Consider the following 12,600-nt stretch of genomic DNA (forward strand, 5'->3'; position numbering starts at 1 on the left):
AAGGTGCTTTACCATCACCTGGCACAATCCACACTTTCTGTTTATCTCTCCCTGTTAAAGTGCCGGGACCTGGAGGGAGGGTCTTGGCAGTGTTTTTGAGCGCGGTGTTATCCTGGGAATACAAGGGGACGCTCAGTTGATATCCAGGGAATGATGAGCCCGGCGGGTGTTGAGGCCCACTGGAGATGGGTTGGCCGGCCGGGTTCTGGGAAGGCTGTGCTCTGCCTCTGTGTGACCGCAGGCTCCTCGGCCGCCTCCTCGAGGGTCCTGCGGCTGCAGGACCTGCTGCAGCCTCCGCAGCCACACCCACGCTCAGAGACCGCTTCCAGCGTCCTCGCCGCAGAAACGCAGCAGACTACAAATGTCACTGGCGCAGCGGGGATTCCCGGGGAAAGTCCATCGCACTCCCTGCCCTGGGGACCAGAGAATGAGCGGAGGAAGTGTCTTGGGCGCCCAACGTCCCACTCCCCGCGCCGGTCCGCGCCGCCCCCGGGAACGCCCCGGGGCTCGCGGGAGTGGCTGGAGCGAGTCCCCGGCTCCTGGCGGTCCCGAGCGCACGGACTCCGGGTGGGGCAGGAACCCGCGCTCTGTGAGCCGGCTGCTGCCGCGCCCCGGCGCTGTCATCCCGGGGCGGGGCCTGGTCCCCAGCTGTGGTAGCTTCCTAAGCGGCAGGGGCTGAGCCGGCGGTGCCCAGATGCGGCCGCGGCGGCGCGGAGCTCGGGCGGCCGTGGAGGAGCCCAGCCTGGGCCGCAGGAGGCGCCGGGAGCAGAGCCGCCGGGAGTCGCGCAACAGGTTTCCTTCCCTATCGCGGCGCCCACAGGGGACGTGCGCCCTGCGGGGAGAGAGGCTTCTCAGTTCGCGCTCTCGTTCCGGGTCCAGGTTTGTTTTTCTCTCCCTGAGCCTCCATTTCTCTTTCTGAGCCCCCATTTCTCTTCCTGACTATTCCCCGTGCGCGGAGAGATCGGGGAGGCGGGCGGGCCGGGGCGGGGGCACTGTCTGGGCTCGCGACCCGCGGCTGTGCCTTAAGTTGGGATTTTGGATCTGACGCAGGTGAGGACGCCGCCTCTGGGCACCTTCGGAAACACAGGATTGGGTTTCTCATATAAAGCGGAATGATTTTTTAAAATTACTTTTAATTTCAGAGGCTGAGGGACTTAGGATTTAGTGCTTCACAGGAATTATTTTAGGGATACCTGTCGGTAGGCTGCCTTTATAAAGTGTCCACCTAAGACTACTTTTATTTTAAATCGAAAGACTGAAGTGTTTTTTTTTTGTTATCACCTCTTCACTTCCTATTAGGGTGAATGTGTCAAAAACACCAGATGGGTGCTTCTTGACTTGAACTTGGCAGTGTCACTCAGTAGCCAGGAAAGACGGAGAAATTGATAGAGCCTTGGAGCAGTCCCTTCGCAGCCCACGTAAGACTTTGTTTTAGAAAAACGGAGAGAAGTAGTGGCAATGCCTGTGAGAACCACGCCGTCCTGAGAGGGAATTCTGCCTTTTTCTAGACTCCGCTGACACCAGCTGAGATCTGTATTACTTCCTGTGGTTCTCACGCGCTTGTTTCAGCCGTTTCTCAGCAAAGGGAGGAGCTGTTATTTACAGGTATCCAAAAATGAGTCACAGGGCTGCTCTCTTAATTGTGAGACTTTGTTAATGAACTTTTGAAAAGCGAGGCTTGCTCTGTCTGTATTTAAAATGAGACTCTAGATGTGAAATGCCTGCCCTGCTGACCTGGGGCAGTGGTATGGGAAGTGACGATTGAGTTTTCAGTTTCCTAAGGCGCCTCATGTTACAACATGCCAGTAAAGGTCACTGGGTTGATCTAAGATAACCACTAAAATCATGTGCTTTGCCACAGAAGCCCAAGAGAAAATTAATTTCATTATTCAATGACCATTTTGCTGCCATTTTCACTGAATGGTAGAAATGCATCATTTAATGTGGTGATTGTAAGTAACTCTCTAAAATCAAAATATTTCAGACAGTTTGTGTTTACTAAATTGGTGCCAAAACCACACGATGATTTTTGAAGCGGGTGGGTCCCAGCGGGAGCAGAGAAATTTAAAAGTTGACGCTGACAGGCCCCACTGTGGTGGGTAGCAGCCCCTAGAAGGGACTGCACACTATCTCAACCCGGTAGAGAAGGGAGCACCATCTCTACGGGAGCTGAGTTGAGCTGAATTCAGTCCCAAACAACAGTTAACAGGTACTTTCTCTGTGCCAGCCTCTTCCCTGAACCTTGCTTGTACAACCATGAATAATAGGATCCTGCCGACAAGGTGCTAGGGTAAATCTATACCCAGAGTGAAGTTTCTGTCCCAATATAACTCAATCTGCTGGGTTCCAGTGTATTTAAAGAGTAAACTCAGCAGATTACCATCCCTAGATCATTGTAGTTACCTTTAGTTAGCAGCGTGACTTTTAGGAAATGGTATGACTAATTAATAGGTTGTTTTGTTTTGTTTTTTTGAGACAGAGTCTTACTCTCTTGCCCCAGACGGGAGCGTAGTGGTGCAATCTTGGCTCACTGCAACCTCCTCCTCCTGTGTTCAAGCAATTCTCGTGTTTCAGCCTTCCAAGTAGTAGCTGGGACTACAGGCACCCACCACAACACCCAGCTGATTTTTGTATTTTTAGTAGGGACAAGTTTGGCCGTGTTGGCCAGGCTGGTCTCGAACTGCTGACCTCGGGTGATCTGCTTGCCTTGGCCTTCCAAAGTGCTGGGATTGCAGATGTGAGCCACCATGCCCCGCCTAATACTTTATAAATTTGTAACACTATATTGGAAGCAAGTTTTTGATCATTGTTTTTGTAGTTCAAATCAATGTGTTTTAGCACATTATAGCCTTGTGAGCCAAAATGAATAAATCTACCATATCACAGTTTACTGTTGCAAGTGAAATCTGCTGAGACGATTTTGAACTTGATGCCCAAGTATCAAGGTTTCCAAGTTTCCCCAGTTTGCTAAGATATCCAACTAATAAAGGCAACACTGCTAAATTTCAGACAACTTTACCTTAATTTCCAAACTTTACTCCTCCTTTGAGAGCCCTAAAGTTACTTTTTCTATGAGAAAGAAATGGTTGAGTGTGTCATTCAGCATTGTACTCCCTGAACTCGTCCCAGGCTCGACTCATGAGAAGTGTTGGAAAGTGTTTATTGATGAAATAATGAACCTTCATGTAGGAGGATGAATTGGCAGGCAAGTGGAAGGCTCGGTGACCCAGCAGAAGGAACAGCACCCATAGAGAAGTGAAACAGCACTGGACATTCAGGAAACTCCAGCCTGTTTAGTGACAGCACAGAGCGAGGGCTGGGGAGACAGGAAGGGCCAGATCACAAAGGCCCCATGAGGGTTTATAGTACTGAGCCCTTTGAACAAGTGAATGATATTGTCAGGTATGTGTTTAAAAAATAATAACAAAAATTGGAATTTAAAAAATCTTAGATTAGATGACAGTGACATTGACTTTAGGGAGACACCTTGGAAACTGTTGTCTTATTGCAGATGGGACATTAAAGAAGGCCTGAATCAGGCAGTGACAGTGCAGACGGGAAAAGAGGGAAGGGGCTGGTAGAGGTTTAATAGGTGGACCCCAGTCGGGTGTATATTTAGAAGTGGGCAATGAGGAGGTGGGAGAAGTTAAGATGACTCCCACATTTCTAATGAATGACTAGGATAAGAATATCCTACTCAGTGGAATAATAGGTTTGGGCTAAAGGGTGGTGAGAAGCTCGCACAGTACTTGGCACATAATCAGTGCTCATTGAGATTTTTCAAATGAATGCCAGTAATAGCTAAAATTTATTGAGTGCTTATTATGGACCACACACTATCCTAGGCTCACTCACGCATTAAGCCTTTTACTCCTCAGTACAATCCTGTGAGATAGGTACTCAAATTAACTGCTTTGACTGGTGAAGAAAGTGCAGTGTTAGTAACTGACAGAGCCAGAAATGGATCCCAAGCACTTGGTTCCACGGCTTGCATTCTGAAGCACTCTGCTGTGATGTGCTATCTTGATGGATGAATCAATGAGGATTTGGACTTTGTGGTAAGCTCAGGTTGAAGTCACTTTCCTGCCCCTAATAATTTTTCCTTATCCCAAGAATGGCCTTGATGCATAAGATGGGCCCTCAGTGTCCCTACTGTGCTGCATGACATCCCACCCCCAACCTTCACTCCAAGAAATACCTGATTCATCTAGGAAGAAACCTGGAATAATCAGACATTTTTATCCTGGGAATTGAAACGTCTTAATGGAGACTCACAGTGTCTGAAGGTTCCAAGTGCTTCAGTCATTGCGTCTCCAGAGCTGCCTTGGTTACCATCCATCCTAAACACTGAATGCTCAACTTTTCATATTTCTCAGATGCACTCAATGTTTTGTTGCTAAGATCTTCCATAGGGAAGCAGAAAGGCTAGCAAGGGAAGTATTAATCTACAGAACAGGGTCAAATGGTGGAAGAACCACTAACAAATGCAGACAGGTACTAAAACAACTCCAGATCTTACATTCCTGACTTGTGATCTGCCTTCCGAATCCAATTTTGTTCTAATTTTACCTTGACGCAGGTGCCTTACCTGCCTCTAACTTCCAGAATCTTATTAAGTGAGGCTGGGCCTGCTGTGTCTCCTGTCCTCTTGATTTTGGCTTGGCAAAATAATTAAAGTATCTTGCTTTAATTCAGAACTTGCTTTCTATTTGGGGCACCTGGGTGCATTATTTAGTCTGAACAGCAGTATTTTGACCAACAACCCTGTCCACCCGCCCCCTGCCTCCCAAAAAAATGATCCCAACGCTTAACTGTTCTCATTGTTTCATGATTCAACCTACCCTGACTTGGATTAATATCCTGATTTTTGTTCAGCAATCAGGGACTAACAATTGATCTAGGAAGAAACTGGAACAATCAGACCTTTTCTCCTGGGAATTTACATTTTAATGGAGACTGTCTGAAGGTTCCTAGAGCTTAAACCATTGTGTCCACAAAGCTGCCTTGGTTATCTTTTCCTCAAAGACCTCTACTTTGGACCATGTAAGGTTTAAAACACCCAGTTAATGTTGTACCCAAACTGAATCAGCAAACTCACTTATTGAAGCTTTAAAATGTTCAAATGTCCACTTTGGGAGGCTGAGGTAGGAGGATCGCTTGAGCCTGGGGGCAGCAGCAGGGGCAGGGGAGAACGTTGACATATCTAAAACTTGAAGTTTTAAAATATGTTCTCCACACATGAATCACATGAATTGAATGTTTTGTTCAGCATTTCTTCAGATTGATTGGGAAATCAGCATATTTATAGTTGCCCATGAAATGTGAGTGACATGAAGCCTCGCAGGGTAATAGAGCCCACATGTCTGCCCCTTGGTCTGAGCTTTTATGTGCCTGCCTATAATTCATTCAGTGCTCAGATCACAAGAAAGGGAAGGGTTTTGGTTAATATTTCATGTGGGTTTGTCTTGGCTGTTCGATTCAACTGTGGTTTCCCTGAGAGAAGAGAATAGCTAGAGTTGGGGGCTCTGTTAAGCCACCTCTAAGACTCCTCCCAGTTCTAATAACCATTCTGTGACGTTTACTAATAATGAAACCATCTGTCAGAGTAAGCCATTTCTTGGCACTCCTTCTGAGTTTACGGATACCAGGCATTATCTGTGTATTTCATTCAACTTCTTTGTAAGGCTCCGTAATTTGGTAATTTTTAGAATGATGTAGTTTTAGAATTGGTAATTTTCAGTTGCCCTTCTTGAGCTAATTAAATGTGTTTTAAAATTTAATCAATCTTTCTTTATTTCTTTCTTTCTTTCTTCCTTCCTTTCTTTCTCTCTCTTTCTTCCCTTCCCTTCCCTTCCTTCTCTTTCTCTCTTTCTCCTTTCTTTCTGTCTGTCTTTCTGTCTTTCTTTCCTCAGAGTTTTCACTCTTATTGCCTAGGTTGGAGAGCAATGGTACCATCTCTGTTCACCACAACCTCCGCCTCCCTGGTTCAAGCAATTCTCCTGCCTCAGCCTCCTGAATAGCTGGGATTACAGAGATGCACCATCACGGGTGGCTAATTTTGTATTTTTAGTAGAGATGGGGTTTCTCCATGTTGGTCAGGCTGGTCTCCAACTCTCCACCTCAGGCAACCCACCTGCCACGGCCTCCCTGAGTGCTGGGATTATAGGCATGAGCCACCATGCCCGGCCTCATTTCCTTCTTTTCAGTGGATAGGACGTCAAAGTAATCCAGAAAATACTAAGTCTTCTAGAAAAGTATTTCCCATTTTGTGTACTTGTTTTACTTGTTCCCTGTTCAAGGATGCAAAGAGATATTCCATTACTCCTTGCAGAACTTATTGTGTAATCAGGTCACTTTCAGCTTTTCAGAGTAGTGACATAGCTCTGTTTTTATCTTCCTATGGAAACAGTAAGCAAATAGTTCTGTCTTCGGTTTCAGTTTCAGGATTGCAGCAGTGTGCATCTCTTTTCATGGTTGTATTTCTAATTTTCTATTATGTACTTCGTTATGTTGATTAGTGACCCAAATCTGTTGATTTGAGGTAAGTAGGACATAGTGTATTAGCTAAATTCTGTAATAGTACAACATTTCCCACCTCCTCTTCCCCATTTCCTTGACTACTTCATGCTAAACCAACATATAATGATGTTCAGTTGATAATATTATTTAGCTGTTTATTGTTTATGAAGTACTGTCATATATATTATTTCTGTTAATTCTCATAACAGCCAGAAAGAATGGAAAAATAAGAATTCGTTGTTGATGTTGCCATTATCCACATTTTATAGATAAGGTGGGAAACACTTGGAGAGATTAAGCGACCACCCAAGATTGCCCAAGAAGTTAAGTGCAGAGTCCTGCTACATTATGCTGTCAGGACTTGACTGAAAGGCACAAGTTCAGCGTCTCAGGTCAAGTTGCCAGGAAATAGACCTCGAGACTCAAGATTTCCATACAGGAGGTTTTTATTGGGAAGTGCTCTGGGGACAGCACACAGTAGGAGAGAGGGAAGCGGGATTGCGCAGGGGGAGAAACTGAACTGTGGGGCATGCACAACAGCGGCCTCAACAGTGAGGAACGTGAAAGCTGAGATTGTTGTTCAGAATTGTTCTGCCTCCTGAGACAAGAGGCTCAGCATTCATACCCACATCAACTAATCATTGGATGCAGGCAGCAGCTCCCTTCAGTCCAGGGCAATTTCTGAAACTGGGAGCCTTCCGCAGCCAACCTTCCTAGTAACTGGGCGACTGAGGATCTTGGTCCGGAAGGGGATCTGGATACCACATCATTTACTACATTTGTAGCCAAGAGAGCATCCTCCTCTGCAACGGCCTTGCTTGTGTCTGATGACCCAGACCATCACCGTGCAGAGTGGAGCCCAGAAAGTTGTCATTTTTGTCCAAGTCCCTTAAGGATTTTAGAGTAACTGACCAGAGAGCAAGACAAAGTAGTCTTAATCCCAAGAAGATTAGGAGCAGAAGAGCCAGGGAGAGTAGGCCGTGGCGAGGGCAATAGTGGTGTTTAACAAAGAAGGCTAAACTCTGGCGTCCAAGTAACAAACAACTGTGGCTGTCCAGACCCAGAACAAAAGTATGACATACACCAGTCCTTGCTGTAATGCTAGGCTTTAACATTGTCAAATGTTAAACAATTTTGTGATAATTGGATTCCCCCCCCTTCTCTCTCGCTCTCTTTCAAGCCCTTGAAAGTCCTCAAACCAGTCCAGTGTGTCATCTGTAGATTATAACCTCAGAATCTCACAATCTCAGTATGTAGTCTGTAGATTATAACCTTCAGAATTACCAAGGATATTTCAGTACAAAAAAACAGGGGTAAAAGGAAAAAAAGAAAAGAGAAATAAAAGTCCAAGGTCCCATTCTAGATCCACTGGAATAGAATCTAGGGGTGGAACTCATGAACTGACATTTTCAACACATTTTCCCCAGATGATTTTGATACATGCTATCGTTTGAGAACCTTCACCCTAAACTCTTAGGCCTTTCGTGGTGACCAATTCTATTGAGATTTTTTCAGATTATCCAGAAGTCATGGGAACCATGAGACAGCAGAGGAGCACCGGAGCCTTAGTCCCAGCAGGCCTGGTATAGTGAGAGTCATTCCTTGTTTTTCATTTAAATTCTTGATGTGGCCAACAGACAGCACAGCCCAAATTCCTTTGCTGGCTTCTGACCAAGATTGCAAGAGGGAGAGAGGTGTCCCTGGCTTGGCCTTATACTATCTTAGATAGCAGAGTGAGAGATGCCAAATGTTTTGAATAGTTGCAGATGGGGGACGGGCATCAGTGAACTTAGAGGAATCAGTAAACTTTCTAGGAGAATAAAGAAGGTTTCAGGAAATCTTATGCCAGAGGAAGCTTTGAGGTGCTGTCTTAAAACTTTAATAACTGTCTAATAGGATCAGAGATAACTTACAGGAGAATGTTAAACATTCATAAATGTGGGATAGTATATTATCTGATTCACTGACCTTGGCAATGATTTGTTCGTCGAAGGGAAAAGCACTTTTAAGCTTACCGATTTTTACTCCTGAAACACCAAATTGCTGTGGTTCCTACACATCCCATGCTTCGTGCCTTCGCTGAAGTTGTCCGTGTCTGGGTCCCTTCCCCTTCTCCCTACCAAGCTAACTCTTTTTAAACCTTTTAGGGTAAGCTCAGACCACCTTCCCTCCCCGTTGGCCAGACTGACTTCTCAAAGTATTCCCATAGATCCCTCTATTATGGCATTTATTATCATTATTCTCTCCAACAGCCTATAAGAGCAAGAACAGTCTTTTTCATTTTCGTGTACGAGAGACCTAGCCTCATCAAAAATGAGGGAAAAAAATAATGGTTCTGGTGAGCATATCTATTCAACAATTATTTATTGAAGCTTTTCTTTTTTTTTTTGAGACGGAGTCTGGCTCTGTCGCCCAGGCTGGAGTGCGGTGGCCAGATCTCAGCTCACTGCGAGCTCCGCCTTATTGAGGCTTTTCTATATGCCAGGTGCTCTGGGGTACATGGTGCAGATACAATAGGTACAGCTCCTGGCCCCATGAAGCTTATGGGCAAGCAGAGAAGATAAGTAACAATTGAATATGTTATCAAACAACTAGCAATAAAATATGGTGAGTACCAGAAAAAGAGAAGTGAAATTATAGAGCTGGAAACCCAGCCTAGTCTAAGGTCAGAGGAAGTGTTTCATTTTCCTGAAATATAATTTATATCAAAATAGAAGTTACGGGATTGTCTTTGGTTACAAGAGACTACTTTTTAACAGAGGAAGATCTTTTGGTTGAGCTAGTTCAACATTGAACAAGTGTGTGTGTGTGTGTGTGTGTGTGTGTGTGTCCAGTATGTGAAAAAAGAGCGTACGAGGAAACAACACTTTTATTTAATGAGGTAAAATAGGGAACAAGGAACAGAGAGGGAAGTTTCTGTGTGTCTCATTCAATGCACCATTGCTAGAAGGTACTTTGTTAATATTTTAATATGTAATATACAGTGGAAGAAAATAAATGTAAAGCTCTGAAAATCATGAACTTACATCACAGCCTTTTAAAAATTACTCTCAAGGATCTGATTACTACGGCCTAGGAGCGTGCTTGACAGGTTTGCTTTTGGGTCTTGTTGGAGACCGTGGGTGAAGTGCATTGCCCCAGAAGTCCATATCCACTGAGGTTTCTTATCTTTCCAGGTCACTTTTGAAGCCCTGGGTGAAGAGGCCACAACCCCAGTGTTGCAATTTTCAGCTTCCACCCAGCTTGGTGGCTCATGCTGGTCCTTTCTCGCCTTTTCTGGCCTGTTCTTGTTTTTTATTTTTTTATTTTTATTTTTATTTTTTTTGAGACGGAGTCTCGCTCTGTCGCCCGGGCTGGAGTGCAGTGGCCCGATATCGGCTCACTACAAGCTCCGCCTCCCGGGTTCACGCCATTCTCCTGCCTCAGCCTCCCGAGTAGCAGGGACTACAGGCGCCGGCCATCTCGCCCGGCTAGTTTTTTGTATTTTTAGTAGAGACGGGGTTTCACCGTGTAGACCAGGATGGTCTCGATTTTTTAAAAAAATTATGATTTTTGAGAGACAGAGTCTTGCTCTGTCACCCAGGCTGGAATGTAATGGCACGATCTCTGCTCACTGTAACCTCCGCCTCCCGGGTTCAAGTGATTCTCCTGCCTCAGTTTCCCAAGTAGCTAGGACTACAGGTGTGCACCACCACGCCCAGCTAATTTTTGTATTTTTTTTAGTAGAGATGGGGTTTCACTATATTTGGCCAGGCTGGTCTCAAACTCCTGACGTCAGGTGAACCGCCTGCCTCAGCCTCCCAAAGTGCTGGGATTACAGGAGTGAGCCACTGTGCCTGGCCTTTTTAAAAATTATTTTTGTACCTGCTTATTTCTTCCCATAAATTGTAAGCTTAGGGTAAGGATTGAGACTTCCTGATTTTTAACTTTTGAACCTTTGCAGCTCTTCTGCTGCAATTTATTTACATTTATTATATTAAATAGATAAAGGACCTTAAGTTTAATATATAAGTTAGCAGGCAAATCTTAGGTTGAAAAAGTAACCAGATTGGTTCTCTAGTGAGAGCCTATTTCTTGTTTAACCTGACATCACAAAGCAAATAGGCCAAGTGCTAACATATGCATATTTAACCTGTGAACCTCTACGTTAAGTACTAAGAATACCAACCATTGGCTGATTGCAGGGAGGGAGGGATTAATTCACCATAAAGCAGCACTTCTAGATGTAGGTGGAGTTATGTAATGCTCTGCTGTGTCCCATTTAAGTGGATAAACATATACATACCATTCAGCATCTTGACCACACTGACACCAAAAAAAAAAAAAAAAAAGGAACTAAAAATTATAGTGCTAGTGAAAATTTAACTCAGGCTTGTAGTGTGACTTCACGTGAATGGATGTGTGAGGTCCTGTGATGACCATTTGCCATGTATTTTCATAGCTTTCCTCACCTCCTTTGGCATATTCCTTGGTTTATCTCAAGTATAACTTGATTCATGTTCTCATTTTTTGTCTTGCTTTTACCATAAATATTATATGAAGGAGCATATGAATGGTAAGGAAATAATTCTAGACATTTGTTCTTGTACTTTTTATTTTGTATAGGTTGAACTTGGTTCATTGCTGAAGTGTAGGTAGTGATTTTAACCACTGTGAATCCAGTTGAATACTTTATTAACTGCAAATGAGCTCCATTTTTATATTTTCATTAAGAATTTGAATTTTTAAATAAGAAGCGATGATGGTAAAATGGAGTATTTTCTCTTTTTGGAAGTAAACTCGTTAGAGGATGAAACATATTCCTTAAGGAATCAAAGTTATAATAGTGTCACTTCATCTGAAAAGATTAACAGTTAGTGGAGGAAAATCCTGTTTAGTCAGCATATTTTTGGTATTGTTTAATTGGAAATTTTTTTTTTTTTTCCTTTGAGACAAAGTCTCACTCTGTTGCCCAGGCTGGACTGCAGTGACATGATCTCAGCTCACTGCAACCCCCACCTCCTGGGTGCAAGCAATTCTCGTGCCTCAGCCTCCCTAGTAGCTGGGATTACAGGCGCCTGCCACCATACCCAGCTAATTTTTGTATTTCAATAGAGACGAGGTTCTATCATGTTGGTCAGGCTGGTCTCAAACTCCTGACATCAGGTGATCCACCCACCTCAGCCTCCCAAAGTGCTGGGATTACAGGCGTGAGCCACCGCGCCCGGTGGCTTAAGAAAATTTCTGAAGTTATTAACTGCCTTTTGCTGCAACTTCAAGTGCCTTTCTGCTGACATCTAGATACCTGCGCCCACCACTGTTAACAGCAGCATAAACACAATAAATATTTTTATTCATAGGATGTTTTCTCTCTGAAATTCCTATTATTTGGAATTTGAATGTAAAGGACTGGACCTCTAAGCTCCTTATCTTTACTCTTATTTTTTCACCTCTTTTTTCTTTCTTTCTCCTTTATAGAAAAGGATCTTCTATTTTTCTGCCTGTAAGATATCGGTCAGTGTGCTGGAAAGTAGGTGAAGGAGGAGGGTTTGAAGATTCAACATTCCATGTAAAAATATTCACTGAATCCTCCTCTTTTCAGTTGGGTACCTCTACCGCAGTCTAGATTCTCTTTTACCCTGTTCAGAGTCTAATCTGTCATCTGTCTGTTCTTCTGCCCAGGTGGAACAGAGGATGGAGGGCACGCCCACTTCTTTAAAAAGCTTCTATCCAAACCCAACTTGTTATGACCCCACCATCATGCCCTTTTCCATAGGTACTCGGACTTTTATTATGAGTTCTGAGTCTTTAGGAGTTTATTTGATGGTGTAACTTTAGTTGCTTCTTGTACTTCTCCATTGTTCACTGAGGATTTAACTTTCTTAAATCTGCTAGACCAACTTTCGTTTTTCTGTTTGCTTCATAATTTCCAAAATTGTGTTGCTGCTTTCTTCTCTCTTGTTTATCCTAGTTGGCTTATGCCTTTAGAAAGTTTCTTTAGTGGGGTTTTGGAAGGGAGCAAAAGTAATGTTCAATTTGCTGTTTTATCCAGAATATAGAAGGCATCTTCAAAAATGCAAATATGTTTTCTGGATGGAGGAG

At 44.0% G+C, this 12,600-nt stretch overlaps 1 protein-coding gene across 2 annotated transcripts in view; it reads left to right on the forward strand.

Annotated features, from left to right (window-relative positions):
* Nucleotides 1-393: 393 nt before the first annotated feature.
* STX11 (syntaxin 11) overlaps nt 394-12,600 on the forward strand; it is a 40,467-nt gene continuing 28,260 nt past the window's right edge. The window contains exons 1-2 of one of the 2 annotated variants that reach the window (XM_023183759.3): nt 394-879; nt 1,300-1,418. The gene's annotated coding sequence lies outside the window, so the exon portion shown is untranslated. The remainder of the gene's footprint in view (nt 880-1,299; nt 1,419-12,600) is intronic. The other variant, XM_023183758.3, reaches the window with a different exon arrangement.

This window comes from Piliocolobus tephrosceles, chromosome 5, assembly GCF_002776525.5.
Source record: "Piliocolobus tephrosceles isolate RC106 chromosome 5, ASM277652v3, whole genome shotgun sequence".
NCBI classification, from domain to species: Eukaryota; Metazoa; Chordata; class Mammalia; order Primates; family Cercopithecidae; genus Piliocolobus; species Piliocolobus tephrosceles.